Below are 25,179 nucleotides of genomic sequence, written 5' to 3'. Positions count from 1 at the left end.
GGTGGTTTTTAAACAGCATCGGTTGTGAGGTTTGTGCTTAATTAGTTAGTTGTTATTGGAGGTGGTATTTAGAGATTCATGGTGGCTAGAGATACATGGTGGTTGGAAGTTCGTGGTGGCTGGAGGTTTGTGGTGGCTGAAGGAGTTGTTGGTGGTGCTGGCTAGAGGTGTTGTTATTGGTGGGTAAGTTAAAGGGGAGGTGAAGTGGTAATGAAGGAAGGCCATGGAAGGGGAAGGGGAAGGAGAGAGATAAAAGGAAGGTGGCAGCTGGTGGGTTTGGTGACTATGGTGGTAATGGGGGAAGAGAGAGAAAGAAGAAAGAAGATGATGGTGGTTTTTTTTTTTAACAACTCAAAATAAAAATAAAAAGGTAAATTATAAAAAAAAGCAAAAAACCAATCATAAAGTGTCATGTCAGCATTCTAACCGGTTATAACGGTCAGGACCTACAAGGGTTGCTGTGAGAAAAAAGGGGGCAAAGGTTGGATTAATGAGGAATAATCAAAACGTGGGATTAATATGGGAGAACGGACAAAAGGTTGGATTATTCCTGTTAAATTTTTCTATAAAATATAATGAAGGGTTTTATGGTTTTTCTGTTTTTCTCTAAGCTTCTGGCTTTGTCGTTTTATGAAAATCAGAAGTTAGTTGCTTTTTGTGATGTTTGCAGAGGGTTTCAACTTGTTTTTTTTGGCCAATAAGCTTTGTTTTATTGCATGTTTATCCCAATTTGAGTATTGAAATATGCTTGTGTTTGTGACAAAAAACCCTTGCTTAAATTTTATTTTTCCGTTTTTGGTTCACAAACAGATTTAAGTGTAGTGTTTTGGGTATCATTCAAAAAAAAAAAAGTAGTGTTTTGGATTTGGTGTCGGTTATAATTTTTAGGGCATATGAATTTTCTGATTATAGAATTTGGTCACATGCCTATAAATTTATCAAATTTGAATGGTTAATGAATTGTACAGCTGCACAGATACACTGGGAATTATTGGTAAGAAGATGGGGTGAAACGAACCCTAAACTAGAAAAGCTATTGGGTTTGCTGCAAAGTTTGCCTTTTGCTTTCTTTTAAATGTTTTATGTTTATGATTTTAGATTAATTTTTCGGGTGAAATTCATTGTAAGTTACCTCCTTTCAAAGACATGAATAACTTGGCTGTTGAGACCGTAGATACATTCAAGCCTGCTTGAAAGGCTCGAAACAGATAGTCTGTGAGCATAGAACTCCCTTGATGGTTGCTTCAATTTACGGCAGTATGGATGTTCTGAAATTGATTCATTCTCTCCATCACTGATGTTAACCGGTCATGTGGTGACAATAAAAGCACTTCATTACTGTGCTGCATCTGGTGGTTTTGTTAATGTTGTTGATGCTGTGAGGTTGCTTCTGGAGGCAGGTGCTTAACATTATGCACTTGATGCCAATGGACATCGGCCTTTCAATGTTATTAATCTATTATGGTCATGGTTCTATTAGTGAGCGCATTTTGAGGTTGTCAAGCACCAGTTCTAATTCAAACTCGCCACCACTCTCATCTTCACCAGTAAACGGATCTCCTTCGTCTTACTCAGACTCGCCACCTTCACCAATTACTCAAAGTTTGATGATATCCAAGCTACATCTTATTAACAGGAACTTGGTCCCATGGGTTTGTTGGAATTAAACTTCTTTTGACTGTCTTTATGTTCATGGTTATAGATTAATTTGTTGATGCCTGCATATTTGGAAGGGCAGGGGTGAAGGAGTGCCCTCGATCAAGTACAACAATTACTAAATATAATATAGGATTAATTAAGGAGATTATTTATTCGGTTATTTTAGGAATTGTAATGTTTTGCTAGAAACCAGCTACGATTTGTAGGCCTAATATTTAATGGACTTGCTGCTAAATGTAATCGGGTCATTTGAGGTCACACATAAAAGAACGAGATGAAAAGGCACACCAAGCCTAATAAAGGATAAGCAGGCGGTTATTTGAGGAGTCATTATATATACAATTACAGAGAATAGAAATACAATAATACTTCTCATATTAAAACTGTATCCCTAAAAAGTGAGAAGAGAGAAAAGTTTCTTCCTCCTTCTTCCGTACTAGCATACGTGGGATTCATCTCGGGTTTTATGGATCAAGTAGAGGAATCACAATTGAGGTTCTGGATCTCCGAAGGAGGATAATCTAAAGCTAACAAGGAGTACACGCATTAAAGGTATATCTAACTATTGTATGTGATTCGTATTATTTATATGCATGAGATCCTGTTTTAGATGTTTAGGAAGTGTTCCTGAAATTCCGCTATCGCAATGTTCCTACAGTGGTATCAGTTTGCCTCTTGCGTATAATAATATGATCATAATTAATTCGATCAATTTGATGCGTATAATGCTAATTTTAATTTCATTAAAGGGAGGTATTGTATTATTGAAAATAAAATTAAAAACCCCAAACTAATTAGAATGGAGATTTTGATTAATATGTTATATAGGGTTTTTTAATCAGACTAAACCTATTTAAAGATCACCGATTAGTTTTACAAAAGTTGTAAAATTAATTAACTCAAAAAAAAAAAAAAGTAAGTGTTTCGGGGTTTTCTGATGTCCTGCGGGAGAGTTACAATTCCGAGACTGGAACCGGACGCCTGTACCTGCAAAATAACGGAGACTCCTGAGAGCTCCGCCTCCAACGGTCAAGTTAGTACCCGATTAAGGAGTAATCAATACAGAAATTAAAGTAATGAGATCTCTCTAGGTGAGAGTGCTTAGTGTTGGTAATCTGCGTTGTTAGCGAGATTAGCCGGTTGTTAATAACTCTGCTTTTCTCTGCTTGATCTCTTGATTATTCGATTCTTTTGATTAATGAGGATTAATCGAGTATTTATAGCCTTGGGAAGCGTGCAACTCTCTAGGTTTAAGGTAAACCTAGGGCTGACCGGGCCTCTAGACTGGACTGGGCCTTGATGGCCGGTTTTCCCATTTGGCATGGGCGGACACGTGGCGTGTCTTAAGTGGTCCGTGGAGGACGTATCTGTGATTGACACGTGGCAGGTTCCTGTTGGACTTCGTGAAGAACACGTGGCGGAACCTGGTTGGTCCACTTGTCAGACGGTGATTGGTGGATAAAAATCCCCTAATCATTTGCCCCTCACAGGTGGCACGCGACTGGTCACGTGTCGCCTGTGACAGGTGTCGCACGGTGACAGGCGACGGCCTGTTACAGGTGTCACCTTGCAGACGGCCGAGAGATTTTCCCGCCCAAATTTTGAATTTGGAAGCGACCCTTCGCCTTCTCACTTTGCCTATAAAAGGAAGTGCTGACTTCGGTCATTTTCACATTTGAGAACTTTTGCGAGAACATTCGGACCCCTGAACTTGCTCTGACATTTCGGACTTTTTCTGCCTACCGCCTGTTCTGACAAGCCGACTGACCCGAACTTTCAGGACTTCATCAACCGTCACTCGTTCAGGTAACTCAGTTCTCTTACTCTTAATTTTCTTTTTATTTTTTGAAATGGCACCATGGAAGCACACGACACGCCCTAAGTTAGTGATCAGCCGGTCACCGGGGACGGCTGAATCTAGGACTAGGAGTGCCGCCTGCCCTTTTCTGGACCCATCTTTGCCCTTTATACAAAGTCCGACTGTATCTGTGTCTATGCAGAACGTGATGGCCAGAACAAAAAAGACTGCTATGATATCAAACTCAGACGGCTCCTCCCAAAGGGTGCTCCTTAGTGAAACATCTGACCAGGCGCCAGATGTAGAACGAGGCGACTGTCAAGCTGACAGTTCTGAGAGAGGGACCAAGGTGTTCCCTTCCCATCTTACCGTGGACATGTCTAATTTTCCTTCTGCTCCTTCTAAGGGAGAGGAGGCGGGCCCCTCTAGGAGAGGGGAGGAGTCGTCCTCTTCGGACTCGTCAGGGGACGAGTCCGAATCCAGCTCTTCTGGCCACAGTTCTTCTGGCTCAGAAGAAAAACATAGCCGCCTACAAGAGGCGAGACGTTCTCATGCAGTTGAGAAGGGGGATAATTGGGCAGAGCCGTCCGCCTCTTACAGAGAGGAAAACGCCCCCTACTACTGCAGGGTACCCCGGGGCCGGATTGCAACCATGCGAGACAACGTGGCGAGCTTTATTGCTAACCACAAAATGGGCCCGGAGTTTTTACTGTTTGTGCCGGATCCAGAAGATACTGTCGTCTGGCCGGCTGGTACCAGCTATGGTGACGGCTGCTTTGGCTGCTATGTGGCGGCCATCAAAGCTGGACTGCGCTTCCCATTACATCCGGCTGTTCAGCGGATTTTAGATGGGTATGATCTGGGGTTATGGCAGTTAGCCCCCAACTCTTGGGTAAACGTACTCGGCTATGTGGCCGGGTGCGAAATGTACGGGGTGGAGCCAAGCTTTGAGGCTTTCGCCCATATGAACTATCTCAGCCGGACCCCTAAGTCGGGAGGTACCGGCTGGTACCAACTAACAAGCCATAGGGGTTACCTTATGACAAAAGGTAAGGCGAACAAATGGAAGGATTGGAGGAACACCTTCCTTATTATCGAGGGTTCAGACACGGAGCTGAACAAACGTTTTAACAAGTGGAATAGGGATCCGCCTCTTCTCGCAGGCGGCCGCAGCATGCCGCCTGTTCCCCCAAAGGCTAAAAAAGAGATCCTAGACAAAGGACTCTTCAAAGTAGAGACTAGGGTGAACTCTACTTCAGGGGTACGAGAGCAAGTACCCCTAAACTGCGTCCCGAGCTTCAAGTGGCTCTATGACGAGTACTTCTTGGCCGCCTGTGGCCTCAGCAGTCGGTGCTCTAGAGGTAGCCGGCCTGACGAATACTCTGTTTTTTTCACGCCTTGTTTACTTGGGATTTTTACTAACTTTGCTGTTTATTTCTTGCAGTTGACGCCATGAGTAAAATAACAGCATCCAAGACTGCAACGGCCATATTGCGGGCCTCGCTCATGAAACAGACGTATGCCGACTCCCCTAACAAGGAGGCACCCTTGGTAAGCTTCGAAAACTCTTCCTCTTTTAGTTGTCTTATGCATATACTAACTCTTTTTGTTTTCAGTCTGGCACTCCAAGGGCTTCTTCCTCGCAACAGCCGGACCCCAAGGCCCGGAGAACGACTGTTGCAAGCTCTCCTGGGTCTTCCAGGAAAACAGTGGCGGCTGAGAAGCAGCCGGCCACTTCTTCAAAAACCCAGGCGGGGCCGCCTAGATGTATGGACACTTGCTTGTTAAAACTCACCCTTGCTTCCTTATTGATTAGGCCTAACTTGTTTTTTCCTTTCGCTTAATGCAGCCGGCCCCCAGGGACTTGACTTGGTTGAGGTAGCCAAGTCAATGGTTAAAGTAGTTCCTCCATCTGACAGGGAGGCGGTCAAGGGTGCCGGCACCCTTGACCTTGATGGAATTTCAGGGGTCCTTGCTGAGGTATACTTAGTATATTTTTGAGCTTTTTGAGTTCTAGGACGCCTGTTAACTTTTTATCTGGAAACTGACGCCTGTTTTTCTTTGTACTTAGGCCCTGCTCCGAGTCAACAGCCTACGCAAGCCGATTGATCGGAAAAACAAAGAGGTAAAGGCCGCAAAGGCTATGGCCGCCTCCAGCTGTGATAAGGGAATGTTTCAAATTGCCCAAAATGAAGTACTGACCATTGATCTTCTTTATTATCAGGCGCAGGCGACCGCCGCTGTTCGGGCTCAGCTAGAGGCGGCCCAAAAGAAGGTTGACGAGCTGGAGGGGACCGTCACCAACCTTAAAGCCGAGCTGAAACCCCTTCGCCAAAAAATGCACTCTTACGAAGCCATGGAGAAATCTTTGGCTAACGTAAAAGAACGCCTGGTGAACCAGGAGAAGAGTCTTACCCAAGAGCTCTCGGATAAGGCCGAGCAAGAGAAACAAGAGCTCGTCCGGGAGATGGTGGAAGACTCCGCTCAAATCCAACGCATGACCTGGGAACGACTGTTCCCCAGTGCCGACTTTGCCTCGTGGGAAAGAACGTACCGCCAGTGTTCGGAAATATATAATCAACAGATCCTGGCGGCTGCTGAAGAAGAGGCGTTGGACGGTGCGTTGGAGGAGGAAGAGCCGGTTGTGGCGCTTGTGCCACTTGGGGGTAAGGCATCAAAAGATGGTGCAGCTAAGGCCGAGTCCAGCAAGAAGAGTGCTGACCAGGCGGCTGCTGCTGATACTGAACTGCCCCCTTCTTAAGCTTTAAGTATTTTTTCTTTTCACGGCCTGCGTGCCGTTTGCTTTGTAATTACCCGGCCAGGGGGCCGGGGTTTTGAATATTCTGCTGGTCTTTTATGGCCAGCTCATTTTTAATCAAATTTTTTGTTTTGGTTCAAATTTGTCTAAGTATTTGAAATTTGCTCACTAGACCGACTGTTGTGTATGGCCGAACGTTAAGACAGGTACAAATAGTAAGTATGCCGCCTATGCCCCTGGACGACTGGTTGTCTGTTTCCAGGATAGATGATCAGTCGGCCATTTAATCAATCGGTATTCGAACTCTTTCTTCAATTTGACCAAGTAAATAGAATTACCTAGTAGCCAAGGAATTAAGTGGGAAAACAAGCGGCGGGTACCGGTTGTTTCCCTTTATTGCCAATGTTGGCTTTTAATTCGTTATTTGTTAACCTAGCAAGAGTATTGGTTGAGAGCCTTTGTTTATTAAAAACAGGTGGACGACTCATACCTTTTAGGCTCCATACTAAGTTTGAGTGACTATTAAGTTAACATAGGAGTTACTTAGTCTTTGTCACAATCTTGATTGAGTAGTAGAGGTATCAGGCGGCGTAGGCCGGCTAGACCCCTTGATTCACCAATGTTTGTTGGCTATTAACTCAATAGGTTATCCAGTAGGAATAGGGGTTCGAGTGCCCTTGTTTGTTTAAAACAGGCGGACGACTCAAACTTTTTAGATTCCATACCAAATTTGAAGGAGTGACTATGAGTTAACTTTGGAGTTACTCAGTCGCCATCACTTTTGTTTGAGAAGTAGAGGTACCAGGCGGCGTAGGCCGGCTAGACCCCTTGATTCGCCAATGTTTGTTGGCTATTAACTCAATAGGTACCCCCTGCATTTATCCCAAGTAATACAGGCGGTCATCTGACTCAGATGTCAACTGCTACCACTGGTTTGGTTAGTGATAGAGTTATCCTTGTCTCAAAAACGGCTACGTGGTTGCCCCTGGGGACAGTCGTATAGGTGCCGTGTAATTAGTTTATAGAACAATGTTCCACCCAAAAGGGAGCTGCTCTCTGCGACGAATTTCATCCGGAGGGATGCCGTCGGACGCCTGCTATGATGTTGGGACAGGTCGAATTAGTTTTGTAGTTTTAATCAGGTGGCTTGGCGCCTGGTCTGATCATTCGGCCGGTGGCCTTGGTAAGTTCTTGGTGAACGTAGGTGCTAAGTAAAAGAAGGGTAGCCGCCTGTTAGTTACAGGATCGGCCAGGCCCTAATCTTTTTAGCTAAGTATTGTGAGTAAAATACTCGATGGAGAGTAGCCGACTGTAAAGGAACAGACGGCATGCCCCTCTAAAGATAAAGAGTGAAACTCAATGGAGAGTAGCCGACTGTAAAGGTACAGACGGCATGCCCCTCTGGAGATAGAGTAAAAAAACTCAATGGAGAGTAGCCGACTGTAAAGGTACAGACGGCATGCCCCTCGTAATACAAAATTGAATAGTAAGTGCAAACTTTATTAAGTCGCTCTTTACTTTACATCATTCAGAAAAAATATTTTTTAAGGTTATCTACATTCCAGGTTCGAGGCAACGGTTGTCCGTCTGGTGTTTCCAGACGGTAGGTACCGTCCCTGACTTCCGCATAGATTCGGTAGGGTCCTTCCCAGTTGGGAGTTAGTTTGCCAGACTCATTAGCCCTACCAACTGCTTCCATTTTTCTAAGTACAAAATCCCCTACTTTGAGTGGACGCCTGTGTACTTTTTTGTTGTATGATCTAGTCATTCTCAGGCGATAGATCTCATGGCGCAAAACAGCATTGCCCCTCTTTTCAGGAAGTGAGTCTAATGCCAGGCGCATAGCTTCCCAGTTTGCCTCTTCGTCATATAGCATTACTCGAAGAGTCGGCTCGTAGTGTTCTATTGGAAGAACAGCTTCTGCACCATAAGTTAGGAGGAAGGGAGTTTCTCCAGTCGCCCCTTTTTCAGTCGTCCTAATGGCCCAAAGAACATGTGGTAGTTCATCTGCCCATAGGCCGCCTGCTCGTTCAATCTTTTTCTTGAGACCGTCTGAGATGATTTTATTAAAGGCTTCTACCTGGCCGTTTGCTTGTGGACGGCCGATAGATGCAAAGTAATGTGCAATTCCTTGGTCTCCCAACCAGCTTTTGAGAACAGGCGTCTCAAATTGGGGACCATTATCAAAAACCATAGACATGGGAACCCCGAACCGAGTGATGACGTTTTTCCAAATGAATGAAATTACATCTTTCGTCTTGATTCCCTTTACAGCCTCCGCCTCTACCCATTTAGTGAAGTAGTCAACGGAAACAAGTATATACCTTCTGCCGCCTGTAGCAGGCGTATATGGACCCAGAATGTCCATGCCCCACTTAGCAAACGGTAGAGGGCTGTGAATGGTAGTGAGGTCAGTAGCCGGACGGTGAATTAATTTGCCAAACCTTTGGCACTTGTCACATTTTTTCACCATCTCCATTGCATCTGCTTCCAAAGTAGGCCAAAAGTAGCCCTGCCGCCTTGCCCTTTGAGCAAGCATCCTACCACCTATATGGGAAGCACAGAAACCAGAGTGAAGATCATCTAGTATCTCTCGTCCCTTTTCAGGAGTAACACACTTTAAGAAGGGTTGAAGGTGCCCCCTCTTGTGAAGTTCTCCCTGTATCATTTCAAAACAGGAGGCTCGTTTTTTCAGTGCTGCCGCCTGTTGAGGATCATCCGGTAGTGTACCGTTTGTCAGATATGCCCTGATTGAATCCATCCAGGTTGAGCTTCTGTCTAGAATTCCAATAGGATTTTCCTCGATGCTTCTCTTCTCCATTACTTCCCAAAACACAGTTCGAGGAGTATCGGAGGAGGCGGATGATGCTAATTTCGAAAGTGCATCTGCCTGGTTGTTTTCTGATCTCGGCACTTGGATCAGATGGAAATCCTCAAGGGAGCCGACTGCTTGTCGGACCGCCTGTAAATACTTGATCATGGCCGGATGTGTTGCTTCGTATTCGCCATTGTACTGACTCACTATCAGTTGTGAATCAGAACAGGCGTCTATTTTCCTTGCCCCTGCCGCCTTACACATGCGGATCCCGGCTAGTAAAGCTTCATATTCTGCCTCATTGTTTGAAGCCTGGAAACTGAAGCGTAGAGCATACTCGAACCTGTCGCCCTCTGGAGATTGACATACGACGCCTGCTCCACAACCGTTTGAAGTAGAGCTTCCGTCCACATATACCTTCCAGACTTGGTCTGGAACTTGAGAGTCAGGAGGACGAGTCATCTCTACAATAAAGTCAGCAAAGGCTTGCCCCTTCACTGCTTTTCTAGGCTCGAAAGTAACTTCGAGACTCTGCATTTCTATGGCCCATTTGATCATTCGTCCGGAGGACTCCATGGTGGTAAGGGGCCGCTTGATCGGTTGGTCGGTATACACGACGACTGCATGTGCCAGAAAGTAGGGCTTCAATTTTTTAACAGCCATGAAGAGTGCAAGACCAAATTTCTCCACTAGGGGATACCTCAACTCGGCATTTTTCAGTACGTGACTGACAAAGTAGACCGGAAGTTGACAGCCGTCCCTTTCAGCAAGGAGCACCGCGCTTAACGCATGATCAGAGACGGCCAGGTACATGTAGAGATTTTCTTTGGGCAAAGGGCTGACCAGCCTCGGCAAGGAATGCAAGTGAACCTTTAATTTCTGGAAGGCGGCCTCAGCATCCGGCCCCCATTCAAACCTTGCCTTTTTCTTAATTGCCTGGAAAAAGTATAGGCATTTGTCGCCTGATCGGCTTAGGAATCTTCCCAAGGCCGCCAGACAACCTGTTAACTTCTGAACCTCTCGGACGGTACGAGGCGACTGCATGTCAATGACCGCCTGTACCTTCTCAGGGTTCGCCTCTATTCCTCTCTGGTTGATAAGGAATCCGAGAAATTTCCCAGACTCAACTCCAAATACACATTTCTTGGGATTGAGCATGACATGGTGCCGCCTGAGTGTGGCGAAAGTTTCTCGGAGGTCCGTCAGATGATCTTCCTGAAGTTTAGTCTTGAAAATCATATCATCAATGTATGCCTCGACGTTTCTCCCAATCTGATCAAAGAACACTGTGTTTATCATTCGTTGGAAGGTAGCCGGGGCATTCTTAAGACCAAACGGCATGACCGTGTAACAGTATAATCCCTGATCAGTGACGAAGGCCGTCTTCTCCTGATCTTTCTTCCATAAAGGAATTTGATGAAAACCAGAATAGGCGTCCATAAAACTCATCAAGGCATGGCCGGCTGTTGAGTCGACCAGGTTATCAATTTTAGGCAGAGGGTAACTGTCTTTGGGGCACGCCTTGTTCAGGTCTGTGTAGTCTACACACATTCGCCAGGTGCCATTCGGCTTTTTAACAAGCACCACATTTGCAACCCAATCTGGGAAGTAACATTGCCGAATGAACCCTACATCAAGTAATTTTTTGACTTCGGCGGCTGCCGCCTGACCTCTTTCTTCACCATGGTTCCGCTTCTTTTGTCGTACCGGCTTCTTTTTCGGATCCACAGCGAGTTTGTGTACTGCCAGATCAGGACTAATGCCTGGCATTTCATGGACTTCAAATGCAAAGATGTCCTTGTATTCTTTCAACAGGTTGTGAAAGTCGTCACCAAGGTTTCTCAGAGCAGTCGTCCCTACTTTGACTGTTCGGTCAGGATGGGAGTCGTCTAATATCAGGTTCGCATGCTCACCAGCCGGCTGAGGGCGGAACTCATCCGGCCGGTCCTCTGCCAATGATTGCTATTTTCCTGCCTTTCTTGCGGACTCTGTCTGGGACGCCTTTCTTTTTCTGTCGCCTGTTTCTTGAACAGGCGCACTTTCCTTGACATTGTCAAGGTCTGTTTTTTCTCCACTTGACCCAGTGGCCATAACAGTGGGCTTGACATCCGAGAGATAGCACTCTCGGGCCATCCTCTGATCTCCCCTTAGGGAGCCGACTGTTCCATTATCCCTTTCAAACTTAAGCAGCATAAGTGACGGGATTATAACAGCCTTGGAATTATTCAGGGTTGGTCGACCCAGAATCATGTTGTAGGCCGAGAGTTCCTCTACCACTAGGAACCGGACTACCATGTGTCGTCCTTCCCCTTTTTCGCCCAGGCGAATGGGTAGATCCACTCGTCCCAGTGGGTGGACGACTCCTCCTCCAAAACCTATTAAAGGGTGGGAGGCCGGATGTATGCAGTCCGTCTGATATTTCAGTTTTGACAGACATTTGCTGCTGATGAGATCTGAAGAGCTCCCGGTATCTATGAGGATTCGGCCAACTCTCTGGTTGGCCACTTTACATTCAATAACGAGAGGATCGTCATGCGGTCCCCTTATTCCTCCTAGATCCTCTTCAGTGATGACAATCTCAGGAAATGTATATTTGGACGGCCGTTCTTGGTGAACGGAATTTACATCTAACCGCCTTATATTATCTTTGTTGCCCCTAATAGTGGGGCCGCCTCCTGAGAAGCCGCCTGCAATGGTGTAGACGACTGCATCATCTGTATCAGAACTGTCGGCCTGTTGATTCTTTTTGGCCGACTGCTTTTTTGAGGAAGTATTCCCCGTAGATTTCTTGACATAAGTGTCAAGATCACCTTGATCAGCCAAGTGGTCTAGGTACCGCATGAGACTGATGCAGTCATTGGTGTGATGACCAATGTCATCATGATAAGCACAGATTTTGTCTTGGTTCCGGTTGCTCGCAGAACCCTTCATGGGGAGCGGCTTCTCAATTGAGAGCCGTCCCTTTATTTCTTTTAGGATAAACTGGTTATCCTTGTTAAACACATACTTTGGGGAGTATGGTTTGAATTCTTTTTTCTTTTTCTGGGCCGGCTGTTTAGAGGAATCAGCCGCCCAGACCTCTTTTCTTTTTTCATCTTTGTTGGACGACTGTTTCTGTCGTCCCTCTCTTTTGTCGAACCTCTTCCCGTCCGACTGTTTCATCGTACACAGATCAGTCGCCTGTATATAGGCTTCTGCTTCAATCAAGGCCTCTTGAAGAGTCGCCACCCTTTTTCGAACTAAATCAAATTTGAAGGTAGACCCGTCTTTGAGACCTCTAAAAAAGTCAGTATAAGCTACCTCATCCGGTAACCCCTGAATCTGTATTCTCATCAGGTTGAACCGCCTGATGTAGGAACGAAGCCCCTCTTTCTCGCCCTGCTGAATTGTTCCCAAATCAAGGGTCGTTTTCTTCGCAGGGATGTTCATTGCGAAGTTGGAGGCAAATAAGTAAGCAAGCGTCCTGAAGCTGTTTACACAACCAGTCGGCAGGTTGCCGAACCATTGCTGTGCAATTCCCTTGAGAGTCGCTGGGAAACACTTGCACCAAGTGGGATCATCCAACCCTTGAAGGTACATCAGGTTGGTGAATGCCATCAGATGGTCTTCTGGGTTAGTAGTGCCGTCATAGGCGCCTACTAGAACATTTTTTACTTTGGCCGGCTGAGCGGCTTCAGTAATTTCCTTGGAGAAGGCCGACGGCTGTTCACCAAGTCTAAGCAGCCGTAGCTGCCAGTCCATAGGTTGGACGTTTTTTGCTGCAGGTCCACCAAATGGAGGTGGCTGCATAAAATATTGTTGTTGCGGCACAAATGGTAAGTTTGGTACCGCCTGGGCACTATGAAAGCCGGACTGACGGGAGGTGCCGCCTGACTGACTCTCATGGTACGACTGAGTATGCCTCATTGAGGCATTTCGCAAACTGTCCTGAAGATTTGAAGTAGAAGCCGACTCTGATAATCGGTCACTCTTCTTCTGCTCTAGCAGGTGCCGAGCATCTGTGAACGTTTGCTTTGACCCGTCCGCCTGAATATGACGAACCGGTTTCCTATTTCCCGTAGGATAACGAAGCTTTGTGAAATCAAGAGCAGACGGCTCCCGCTTCTTGGATTTAGGATGGGGAGTCGCCTCTCGCCCTTGAACTGGCTTCCTCTTCAGTGAAGTGGAAGGTTTCTTGGCCGACTGCTCTTTGACTGAAGCAGACGGTTTTTTGTTGATCAACTCTTGGATCTCTCCCTTGAAGTCCCTCATGAAGGTCATGAGTTCGTTCCTTGTGATGGGAGCAGACCCATCAGTCGGCTGTTGCCGAGCAAGCGTTGCGCCTGCTGGCTCGCTTCCTGTTTGAGGATACTCCCGTTCCCTCATTTCGGTATGACGGGTACGTCGGGCCCTTAGGGTCCCGTCTGGAGCTGTATGAGTTTCAACTTCAAATTCACTTTCGGTATCATGGTCCGACTGAACTTGAGGGTCGTCTAGGGGACGCCTCTCTTCTGGAGTCGGTACAGACTTGGATGCCATCTCTGAAGTACTCTCCCCACAGACGGCGCCAAATGTTTCGGGGTTTTCTGATGTCCTGCGGGAGAGTTACAATTCCGAGACTGGAACCGGACGCCTGTACCTGCAAAATAACGGAGACTCCTGAGAGCTCCGCCTCCAACGGTCAAGTTAGTACCCGATTAAGGAGTAATCAATACAGAAATTAAAGTAATGAGATCTCTCTAGGTGAGAGTGCTTAGTGTTGGTAATCTGCGTTGTTAGCGAGATTAGCCGGTTGTTAATAACTCTGCTCTTCTCTGCTTGATCTCTTGATTATTCGATTCTTTTGATTAATGAGGATTAATCGAGTATTTATAGCCTTGGGAAGCGTGCAACTCTCTAGGTTTAAGGTAAACCTAGGGCTGACCGGGCCTCTAGACTGGACTGGGCCTTGATGGCCGGTTTTCCCATTTGGCATGGGCGGACACGTGGCGTGTCTTAAGTGGTCCGTGGAGGACGTATCTGTGATTGACACGTGGCAGGTTCCTGTTGGACTTCGTGAAGAACACGTGGCGGAACCTGGTTGGTCCACTTGTCAGACGGTGATTGGTGGATAAAAATCCCCTAATCAGTAAGGGTTTGAGTGGGAGCAACCACGGCTGGTGGCGGAACCATCTTAGATGGGCCACGGTCGCTGCTCCGCTGGTCAAGGAGTAATCTCCGGCGATGAAGGAATACTAGTCGTGTGTTGCATAAAGCCTTTGATCATAAGTAATAGGTTCCGCCAAAGCGGGGTGTTGCATATAATCTCGGGAATATAGGGTAATATTTATGAAATTTACATGTCACTGTTTGGTTTTGCTCAACAAGATTATCAAAAGACAAAGTTTTGGGTCTTGAAACATAGAGATGGAAACAAAAGTTGTTATCTATCAACCAAGAATTATATGAGATATAATTAGTAAAGGTTGTTTGCTTACCAATAAAACATTAGATTTTATACATAGGGCCAAAGTCTGCTTAAAATTTTTTGTTTTAAAGGATCTTGGTATTCACATTAATTATACGGGACAAACTTTAAAGTGTGATAAGTAGCTTTGAATTGTTCAAATATTGTATTCTACTATGATAAACATAAAATTAACTTTGCTATATTTCTGTTGTAGATATCATATCTAGTAACAACAACAACAACAACAACAGTCCTAACTTGCATTCATACCTTGAGAAGGACAAATTGAACAACACTAACTTCCTTGATTGGGAAAGGAACCTAAGAATTGTTCTTAGGGCTGAAGGAAGAGAGGATGTCCTTGACACCCCTGTCCCAGTTCTGACAGCCACAACATCAGATGCTGAAAAGGCAAGTCAAAAGGTTGTTAAAGATAAATCAGTGTTTGTCACATGTCTTATGCTAGCTTCCATGGAACCAAACCTTCAAAAGAAGTTTGATGGTACGGATGCTCATAGCATTATCCAGCAACTGAAAAAGATGTTTCAGAAGCAAGCAAGGATAGAGAGATACGAGACTCATAGAGAGTTGCTCGGATGTCGACAAAAGGTCGATGAACCAGTGGGAGAACATGTTTTCAAGATGATGGAATTGTTCCAAAAAATGTCTAAACTGGGAATGACCTATACCACTGAAATGGCCACTGACATAATCATGATGTCATTGCATGATGGGTTTCAGCAATTCAGGCAAAACTTTAACATGCACAATAAAGTGCAAACCTTAGAAGAATTGCACGGAATGCTCGTCACTGCTGAGATGGACATTCCAAAACCAAAGAAAGAAGTTCTTATGGTACAAAAGGGTAAGGGGTTCAAGAGGAATGAGAAGGGAAAAATGGTTGTCAAAGGAAAGGGCAAGCAAGTTGCTCAGACTAAGACATCCAATAAGCCCAAGGGCGATCAAAAGCGGATGCCAAGTGTTTCTATTGTGATGGAATAAGCCATTGGAATTGCCGAAATTATTTGGAAGATAAGAAGACAGACTCTTCAGGTATCTATGTTATAGAAGTTAATTTAACAACTTCTACTTCTTGGGTATTTGATATCGGTCGTGGTACTCAAATTGTTTCGGATGTGCAGGGACTAAAAAGAAGTAGAAAGCTGGCTAAAGGAGAGGTAGAACTGCGCGTTGGAAAATGGAGCAAGAGTTGCTGCTTTGGCAGTTGGAACATATAGTCTACCTTTACCTTCTGGATTAGTTTTAGAGTTAAATAATTGTTATTTTGTTCCTTCTATTACTAAAAACATCATTTTAGTTTCCGTGTTAGACACCAAAGGTTTTAGTTTTGAAATAAAGAACAATAGTTGTTCGGTTTATTTTAAAGAGATGTTTTATGCTAGTGCTAAATTAATAAATGGTTTGTATGTATTAGATTTTGACAAACATATCTATAACGTAGACTGCAAGAAAAACAAATCAAGCGATTCGAACCCTACTTATTTATGGCACTGTCGTTTAGGACACATCAACCCAAAACGTATTCAGAAATTGCAAACGGATGGCATTTTGACATCGTTTGATTATGAATCATATGATATATGTGAAGGGTGTTTGATGGGTTAAATGACTAAGTCACCTTTTACAGGAAACGGTGAAAGAGCAAGTGATCTTTTGGGACTCATACATACAGATGTCTGTGGACCAATGAGCACTATGGCCAGGGAAGGGTTTAGTTACTTTATAACTTTTACTGATGATTTAAGTAGATATGGATATATTTACTTAATGAAGCATAAGTCTAAATCATTTGAAAAGTTCAAGCAATTTCAGAATGAAGTACAGAATCAACTTGGCAAAACAATAAAAACACTACGATCAGATCGTGTTGAAGAATATTTAAGCTAAGAATTTGATGATCATCTAAAGGGTTGTGGAATACTTTCCCAACTAACTCCACCAGAAACACCTCAGTTAAATGGTGTATCCGAAAGGAGGAATCGCACCTTACTTGATATGGTTCGATCAATGATGAGTCTTGCAAATCTTCCAATATCCTTTTGGGGACATGCCCTCAAAGCCACTGTTTTTACACTAAACAGGACTCCGTCAAAGGCAGTAGAAAAGACACCATATGAATTATGGACAAGAAGAGTTCCAAAATTATATTTTCTACGAATTTGGGGTTGTGAAGCTTGTGTAAAACGTTTACTCTCAGATAAGCTGTCTCCCAAATCTGACAAATGTTTCTTCATAGGTTATCCTAAAGAAACAAAGGGCTACTACTTTTACACCCGAAATGCGAACAAAGTGTTTGTTGCTCGAGATGGTGTCTTTCTGGAAAAGGGTTTTATTTCCAAAAAGACAAGTAGGAGTAGTATCTATCTCGAAGAAATTCGAGAGGAGCAACAAATGGATGTGGATAAAACCACGTCATAGACGCGATCACAGGGCTATTTTTTACCGATTAGGCCATTAGTAAATGAGGAAGAGCTAGTGCTTGAAACGCACGATCCTTTCCTCAATACTAACAATGTGATGGAGGAATTGCATTCAACGCAAGAACCTCCTATCGTCCCACTCGAATTAAATTCTTGCGAAAATTCTCAAATAGTTAAGAAGAACATTTCTCCTGTTGCTCAGCCCGTACGTAGATTTAGTAGACCAACAAGACCACCTAAGAGGTTTGTTGAACTTCTGTTAACGGAAAACTCTGAAATTATGATTTTGGACCGGGAAGATCCTACTAGTTAAACAAGCCTTGACGAGTCCAGACTCCAAAAAATGGCTTGGAGCCATGTAATTTGAAATGGAATCCATGTCAGAGAACCAAGTATGGAATTTGGTTGATTTGTCAAATGGGGTAACACCTATTGATGCAAATGGGTTTTCAAATTGAAAACCGACAAGGATGGAAATGTAACTATTTTCAAAGCTCGACTGGTTGCTAAAGGTTTCAAGCAAATCCATGGTATTGACTATGATGAAACTTTTTCACCGGTAGCGATGCTTAAATCTGTTCGGATACTTCTAGCGATTGCTACATTTTATGACTATGAAATATGGCAGATGGATGTGAAAACCGCCTTCTTGAATGGTTTCTTGCAGGAGGATGTGTACATGACACAACCAGAAGGTTTTATAGATCCAGATAATCCTACGAAGGTATGCAAGCTTAAGAAGTCTAATTATGGGCTAAAGCAAGCTTTTAGGAGTTGGAATCTTTGATTTGATGAGGCAATCAAAAAGTTTGATTTTCTCAGAAGCGAAGAAGAATCTTGTGTTTACAAGAAAGAAAGTGGGAACAACATAGTCTTCTTGGTATTGTATGTGGATGACGTACTTCTCATAGGAAATAACATACCAATGCTTGAATATGTCAAGGAGTGGTTGAAAAGTTGTTTCTCTATGAAAGACCTAGGAGAGGAAGAATACATTTTGGGAATCAAAATCCATAGAGATAGGTGTCGAAGGATGATTGGACTAAGTCAAGAAACTTATATAGATAAGTTCTTACAAAGTTCAATATGGAAAACTGTAACACCCCAATAGTTCTCTCTTTAAAACCTGTAAATACCTTTATCAATTTGCAAGAGAAAAACTGACGTGCTACCGCCACGTGTTCAAACGTTAAGGCTAGTTCAGAATTTAGCAGCGGAAAAACTAACTCAGTTATCAATAAGTTTCCAAAACCAATAACCAAAACCAAATTTAGTCTTACAAGTCGGAACCATTAAGGCTCTTATTCAAAACCCAATAAAAGTACTATATAATTAAATCAGATCAGAGTTAAAATAAATCCAACTTAAGAGTTGCAATAAACTGTGAAAATATCCAACACTCCACTCAAAATCCCACCACCTTGATGCAAGTTCTGATTGTGTAAAAACCTGTGATTAGTCTGCTCCCCAATATTACAAGTGTAAAAATAGGATTATTATAGGGTCATTGAAAGGCGAAGGCCATGACCAGGAAAAGAGACACACAAAAGCACGCAATCAGCAACGCTGAGTACATACAAGCTACGAATTATAACAAAGAATCCCTAACAGGTTACTAAAATTAATCAGCACACACAATCTAATTATTGACTCAAACACACACGCATCAACTATTAACATTACTAAGACCTCACTAATTACTAACAATAATTCATTTCATTCATTGGTTGGATTAAGCAATAGACCAAGTTGTCTCCCCATGATCCAATTCGGAACATCAATAAAAGAAAAACCCTATGCCTCATTTCGGAAACATTAATAAACATCCAATGGCAGACGGGCGCGACTCCGTGGCCATAGCTAGTATGAGATCTCATCTAACTCCTTATAGTTTTAAAAAACATTTGTAAACAAGAGACTCGTAGATCAGACGGCCTTTAGAAAGTACACGGCTAATACCCCGTGAACCCTAACCCCTGATTGTCAATACTCTAGATGTGCACAAATCCAGAGTTTTATTGCTCATCCATCTTGCACTTTACGTGATTTATAAGTTTAAACTTGGTGATGACTCAATGCAAAACAATACAACCAATCATACATCAATCATTCAAACAATTGAAATTTCCAATTCAATTCTTGATTTATTAGTGACAAACAATATTTAGTATTGAATCCTTTAACTACCTCGGTGTATAAACACCTTAAGTGCATAAGGCACCTTGATCCTCAACCTCGTCTTATAAGACTTTAATTCTCCCTGTACTCGTTCCACTTCAATAATCATGAACGAGTAATATATTAATTCATTCCACATATTCACGTACCTTTGCCTCTAAGCTCATCTTGCAAGTTAATGCATAAATAATAATTACAAGATAAATTAATACGCATTTCTCGTACATGAAACTAAACCAACCATCACATTATTCACCAATCAAACTTACTACCTTACAATTCCAACCAATCCACAAGTTTCCTAACATGATTCTAAGTCTTCCAAGCCCTTAAACATGCTTCTAGAGTCAAGCTTTTCGTATCCTTGTACGTACCTTGAGTAAACGAGTTGGTTGACCACTTTAGGAACTAAAAATCGCCTTCTACAATGTCCTCTCCTAAATCAAACAATAATAATTCAATCAATACCCAAGCAATATAATTTACAGCAATACTAACTTACTTTAAAACCCCTTAAACCATTGAAATAATGCTTTTAAATTACTCGCAATAGTCAAAGTTAATAATTCAATAGTTCAACTATAAGTCTATATGTTAAAATCATGAAAATATAGCTTATAACATAAAATTCCAGCAACTTTAAAGTAAGGATTATACTCTGAAAATTTAGTTTAAGAATATAAAACAACCTCATAAACATCTCTACTTGAAATAATCATTATCTAGTAGGTTAGTATGTTAAAAACCTAAAAATCCATCATAAAACCATGATTTAAAACCTTTAAAACCAAGATTAAAAATCTGAAAATTTACTTTAATAGTAGCATGTATGAATGCAACAATCTAAACTTGAAATATATAATTAGAATTCAATTAGTTTCATAAAAACTCAATCAAACCTTCAAAATTCAATATACAACACTTTAAAACCTTCCTTTTTGCTAGAATTAAAAGCTTATATATTATTCTTAAAATTTCCTACATAAAAACATTAAAATACATACTTATTCATAAAATTACAGCAAGTTTAAAGCTTTATAAAAATCTGAAAATTTATTTTAAACATTAAATCTTCGTTAAAAATCAAAAACTATCTGAAATCCAAACGTCGTTTACACACGAAAAACACTATTTTTTTTGTAAAAATCGGACGAGTTAGAATCTAAATGTGATTAAACGTGATAAAAAAAATTAAGAACGGAGATCAAAGTTGATTACGGAAAACTGAAAATTTGTTTTTATGCTTAATTAATCATTAGAAATTCAATAGGAACAAAAGCCCCAAATTAATTGATCATTAGAACCCTAAAATCCCAATTTAACTAAATTAAAACCCTAGGTTTAAAATTACAAAATTTGAAAATTCAAACAAGTTTTAAACATCAAAAACATGATTTTGATACTAAATAAACTAATTTCAAGCAATAAAAACCAAAACCCAAAAATCAATTGCATAAGCTTTATGAAAATAATAAGAAAAAAGGAGGAAGAAAATAAGAATAACCTTTTTGTGTGGGGGAAAATTTGGGGATTCATGGGGTATTTATAGAAGAGAATTTTAGGGTAGAATTGGGCCTCATGAAAATAATGGGTCAGTTAAATAAACAAATGGGTTAGAATTTGTTTTTATGATACTGGATTGTAGGATATAGGTTCATAAAATAATTTAGCCTAAAATAATTTTTGACCTAAATTAATAATTTGAAACTTTTAAAATTAAATTCTGGAAAAATACAAATAAATATTATACATAAAATAAAATTTCATTTATAAAATATTTAAAAATACGGGGGATTACAAAAACTCTAAAAGAGGATTTATTCCCATGCAACATGGCATATCGCTAAACAAGAATCAGTGTCCAAAGACATCTGATGAGACTAAGCGAATGAGAAATGTTCCTTATCCATCTGCTATAGGCCCAATTATGTATGTTATGATTTGTACAAGGCCAGATGTCTCATATGCCTTGAGCTTATGTAGCAGATTCCAATCAAATCCGGGTAACGCACACTGGAGTGAAGCTAAGAACATCCTTAAGTACTTAAGAAGGACTAAGGATAGTTTCCTAGTGTATGGAGGTGAGAGTGACTTAGTTGTTAAAGGTTACACGGATGCAAGTTTCCAAACCGACAAAGATGACTTCTAATCACAGTCTGGTTTCATTTTTTTGTCTAAATGGAGGTGCAGTCAGCTGGAAAAGTTCAAAGCAGAGCACTGTAGCAGATTCTACAACAGAAGTTGAATATTTGGTAGTAGTTGAAGCAGCCAAAGAAGCCGTTTGGATTAAGAAATTTCTCATTGAGTTGGGAGTTGTGCCTACCATTGTGAATGGAGTTGACTTGTACTGTGATAATAATGGTGCAATTACTTAGGCAAAAGAACCAAGATCACATCACAAATCTAAGCATGTGGAAAGGAAATTCCATTTAATCCGAGAAATTGTTGCTAGGAAAGATGTCAGAGTTTGCAAAGTTCATACGGATGAGAATGTCGCTGATCCATTGACTAAACCCCTACCACAGCCAAAGCATGAAAGTCACGCTAGAGCTATAGGAATCAAGTGTGTTGGAGAATGGCTTTAGATTATGTAATCGATTTTCATAATTGTAAAGACATTGAATCGTGTAATATTTATGTTTATCAATAAATTATTCTTATTTAATTGTGGTTTAGAATTAAATAAAATGTTCAAATTAATTGTAATTTTATAGGTTGTCATATGCGTAATTTGACAAATGAAACCCTATTAGGAGACATAAATTATAAATTACTAGTGTTCCTAGTCTGAGACATTAATGGACATAAATGGCTCAATAAAAAGACTAGTATGTGGATCGATTGATAGCTCAGTTTCATGAGCTATAGGGACATAGAGATGTTTAGTCGACTACATAGATATGCATTGTGATGTGTATGGAACAGACCAAAATTGAAATAAGATTTCAAACTTATATTTAGTGGATTCCTCATAAATGAGAACAACATTCTTCCATGAGATAATTGGTATATCCTTGATGATGTCAAACGCCGTGCCGTAAAAGGAGGTAATAAAGGCAGCAATCAAGAGTGCTAAAAGTTTAATGGGAGTATTGGTTGGACAGGAATGGATAAGTCCTCTTATTTTAAATGGGATTGGTGTCTTGGCCTCTTGAAGAGTTAGAACTGAAAATGCATGGCCATGCTCAAGTGGATTATTAAAGGTTTAATCACTTGTTTCTACAGTTCTTAACTCAGATTTCAAGAAACAATTTGAATCTTAATATGGATGACATAAGATGTTATCATATTATCAAATTGGACATTCAGAGACTTAAGAGAATTCAAGATTGCTCCACTTGTTCTCGGACAAGTGGGAGATTGAAGGAGTGTCCTCGATCAAGTACAACAATCACTAAATTTAATATAGGATTAATTAAGGAGATTATTTATTCGGTTATTTTAGGAATCGTAATGTTTTGCTAGAAACCAACTACGATTTGCAGGCCTATTATTTAATGGGCTTGCTGCTAAATGTAATTGAATCCTATGAGGTCACACATAAAAGCACGAGATGAAAAAGCACACCAAGACTAATAAAGGTTAAGTGGGCGGTTATTTGAGGAGTCATTATATATACAATTACAGAGAATAGAAATATAATAATACTTCTCATAAAAAAATTGTATCCATAAAAAGTGAGAAGAGAGAAAAGTTTCTTTCTCCTTCTTCCGTAATAGCATACGTGGGATTCATCTCGGGTTTTGTGGACCAAGTAGAGGAATCACAATTGAGGTTTTGGATCTCCGAAGAAGAACAATCTAAGGCTAACGAGGAGTACACGCATTACAGGTATATCTTACTACTTTATGTGATTCGTATTATTTATATGCATGAGATCCTGTTTTAGATGTTTAGGAAGTGTTCCTGAAATTCTGCTATCGCATCTAATATGTTCCTACAAGGGGGTGGGGGGAAGGAAGGGGGCAAGGTGGCTTTTGATTGTTGATTGATTTTTCGGGTTTTTGCATTGTACTAACTAGAAGCTGTGCTATGTTTCGAAAACAAAATCTTTTGCTCCTATTAACAGGAACTTGGTCCTATGGGCTCGTTGGATCTAAAATTCTTTTGAATGTTGCTGAATGTTAATAATCCATCTGCTCTTGTTCTTACATGTATGTACATGACTTGTAAGATTCTTGTGGGACAAATTTGTTCCTGAAATAATTCGTAGAATCCATTGTTTTGGGTTTCATAATCTTCATATGTGGATAAAAAATAGGCTCATTTGCTTGTATCACTCGTTGTCTTTTACTTTTCCTTTATGTTTCCCTCCATGCTTCCGAGTACATGAACAAGATTCGCCCTTGTTCTCGTGCCTATTCTCATGATTGGACAGAATGCCCTTTTGTTCATCCAGGTGAAAATGTTAGGAGGAGAGATCCGCGGAAGTACCATTACAGCTGTGTTCTTGCCCTGATTTTAGAAAAGGAGCTTGTAGGAGAGGGGATATGTGCTGTGAATATGCTCATGGGGTTTTTTTAGTATTGGAGTTCAATATAGGACACGTCTCTGCAAGGACGGCCCAAGTTGCGCTAGAAGAGTTTGATTCTTTGCTCATATACCTGAGGAACTGAGACCACTTTATGTGTCTACTGGTTCTGTTGTTCCCTCTCCCCGCTCAAGCGCTTCTAGTTCTATAGATATTGCTGCTGCTATGAACTTTATGCCAGGATCTCCCTCATCTCTTATGTCTCCTTCTGCTTTCACTCCACCAATGTCACCTTCAGCTGCTAATGGAATTTCTCATTCTTCCTTGGCTTGGCCACAGCCAAATGTTCCGTCTTTGCGTCTTCCAGGCAGCAATCTTCAGTCCAGTAGGTTGAGGTCATCTCTTAATGCAAGAGATATTGCAGTTGAAGAGTTTGAAATGCTGCAAGATTATGACTTGCAACAACAGCTCCTGAGTGAATTTTCTTGCCTTTCTATGAACCCTAATTCTTTAAACCGCTCTAACCGCTCAAAAACTCTGAACCCTTCTAACCTGGATGATCTTTTTTCTGCTAAAAGCTTGTATCCACGGCATAATGATCCAAGACTGGGTTCATGTCTTTACTCGCCTACTCATAAATTTGCTGTTTTCAACCAGTTTCAACAGCAGCAGCAAGGCATGCTCTCTCCAATCAACACAAATTTCTCGCCTAAGGGTGTAGCTGACCATCCATTACTGTCAGGAAGAATGTCTCTTCAAAGTGTGGAACCCATCTCCCCAATGAGTGCTCGGGCTTCTTTGCTTGCTCAACGGGAGCAACAACTTCATCACTTCCGCAGTCTCAGCTCTCGGGATCTTGGAACCAGCTTGGGTGCCATTGTGGGTTCTCCTGTTCATTCTTGGTCAAGATGGGGTTCCTCCAACGGTAAGCCAGACTGGGGTACAAACACGGATGAATTGGGTAAACTCGGGAGATCTTCGTCTTTTGAGCTTGGCAACAATGGTGAAGAGCCTGATCTTTCTTGGATTCAGTCACTTGTCAAAGAATCACCTACTGACATTAAAGAGAAGGTTGGAGGTTCTGTTTCATCAGCAGTTGACAGTTCTTATTCTAAAGTAGTGGATTTGGTAGAAAGATATTAATTAATGAATAATATTACTTGTCCTTTGCTTTCTGGATTTTGATTGGTAGCAACGAGGCAAGATATAGGTAGCAGAAAGAATGGAGCAAGGTAAGCAGATAAAAGTATGCTATTTTTTTTCTATTTTGTTAGTTGAATGATTTTCATTCCGACTATTCTTGCTAATGTAGTTAGAAAGGGTAAAATCTTGTTACACCATGTTTCTTATGAACCATGGTGCTTCTCGGCTATTATTTTGAAAGGCTTAGCCTTGGCCTAGTCAATTTTGCTTTGAATGCTTAGAAATATGTTTCATTAAAGAAACTATATATCTCATGTATCTTCCATCTCTTTTCCATTGAATTCATTGCCTCATTCTGTAAACCATTAACATGGTGTTATTATTTGCACATCCTCAATGCAATTGTTTTCTTCTCTATCGGCGGATAAAAATTTTCTTTTGTATACACTTAGTATAATTTGGTTATCTTGTGAATTAAATGTCTTCTC

At 41.6% G+C, this 25,179-nt stretch overlaps 1 pseudogene; it reads left to right on the top strand.

The window, feature by feature from the left end:
* The first annotated feature begins 78 nt into the window (after positions 1–78).
* Positions 79–25,067, top strand: LOC110707156 (annotated as a pseudogene).
* The last annotated feature ends 112 nt before the right edge of the window (positions 25,068–25,179 follow it).

This window comes from Chenopodium quinoa, unplaced genomic scaffold, assembly GCF_001683475.1.
Source record: "Chenopodium quinoa cultivar QQ74 unplaced genomic scaffold, ASM168347v1, whole genome shotgun sequence".
Lineage (NCBI taxonomy): Eukaryota > Viridiplantae > Streptophyta > Magnoliopsida > Caryophyllales > Amaranthaceae > Chenopodium > Chenopodium quinoa.
The sequence above is the reverse complement of the archived record's forward strand: the minus strand, read 5'-3'. Positions and strand labels throughout refer to the sequence as shown.